Below are 1,316 nucleotides of genomic sequence, written 5' to 3'. Positions count from 1 at the left end.
CCCCCCCCCCCCCCCAGACGTTCTGTATCCCACCAGCGCCTCTCCGGACTCCGAGCCCTGGCGAGTGTGTGGCTGCCGTGCGCCTGCCTGTCGCCTCTCATAGACTCTCCCCTGGCCCCACACCCAGAAGCCTGGCAGAGAGCTGAGGAAGGAGTGTGCAGGAGTGAGCACCTCACACACAGGGAACCAGTGGGTAAACTGAGGCTGGGGGGGGCCAGAGCCCCACCACCTCTGCCCACCTTGTCTGCCCTCACGGCTCCAGGTTTCCTCCTGGGGAGGGCATTGGGGGAAGCAGCTTGGACACTATTGGGGTCCCCAGAGCCACCCCCACATCTGGGGAACGGGTGACTCTGGGGCATCTCTGAGAGTGTCAGAAAAGGGTCAGCAAGGGGCAGAATGCCCGGGGCGCCCCTTGCAGAGTCCCCATGTGCCCATCTGCAAATGGCACTGGTGCCCTCCTCCCCACAGTAAAGTCAAAGTGGACCTTGGGAATCCACTCATCCTGGGGGTGTTTATTGAGCACCTGCTGTGTGTGCTGTGAAGACAGACAAGTCTGTGCCTGGGTGGACCAGATGGATGACATCGTCTGCCAGAAGTGTTAATGGGAAAAGGGTGGTCAGCGAAGGACAGGGAAAGGGATAGGGCTTTAAAATAGGGAACCCGGGAGACCCAGTAACAATGGACAAGCGGGGAGGTGCTCCTGGAGGCGGGCACAGCGGGTGCTGACACAGGGTGTCTGGATGTGGGGTGGGGGAGGTGAAGGAAGGGCCAGGCTTGGCAGGGCTCAGCTGGACCTGGGAGCTAGGCTTCAGGGCCCTAGGGAGCCGCAGCAGGTGTCTGACGCGGACAGATTAGAGCAGAGCTCTCTACTGAAAGCCCCGTGTGCACAGGAAGCAGGGAGACCCAGGAAGCAGCGGGGCTTGGGGCGGGGCGGCGCAGACACAAGGCCTGAGCTGGGGTCAGAGCTGGGGGAAGTGAGCGCGCCTCTGACTCAGGCACAAAGGAGGAGGAGACTTTGGGGGGTGAGAGCCCCCTGAAGTCCCGGGGACCCCAGAGGATGTCCGGGGGCGACAGGAGCTCTGGGCAAGGCAAGGGGTACTGGGCGGAGCCCCAGGGGTGGCCACGCCCAGAATGAGCAGAGGTGGCCAAGGAAGGGGGGGGAGGAATGTCGTCATGGAAACCGTGGGTGCACGTGGCCCAGGGAGGGGTGGGCCGAGGGTACAGTGACTCCCTCCCCAGACTGGGCTGGGGGCGTCAGGGCATTGAGCGGAGAGGAGGGGAGATGGAAGAAAGTTCAGCTCTAGCCACCCCCGCCC

This window comes from Ursus maritimus, unplaced genomic scaffold (genome assembly GCF_017311325.1).
Source record: "Ursus maritimus isolate PB19 unplaced genomic scaffold, ASM1731132v1 scaffold_14, whole genome shotgun sequence".
Taxonomy (NCBI): Eukaryota; Metazoa; Chordata; class Mammalia; order Carnivora; family Ursidae; genus Ursus; species Ursus maritimus.
The sequence above is the reverse complement of the archived record's forward strand: the minus strand, read 5'-3'. Positions refer to the sequence as shown.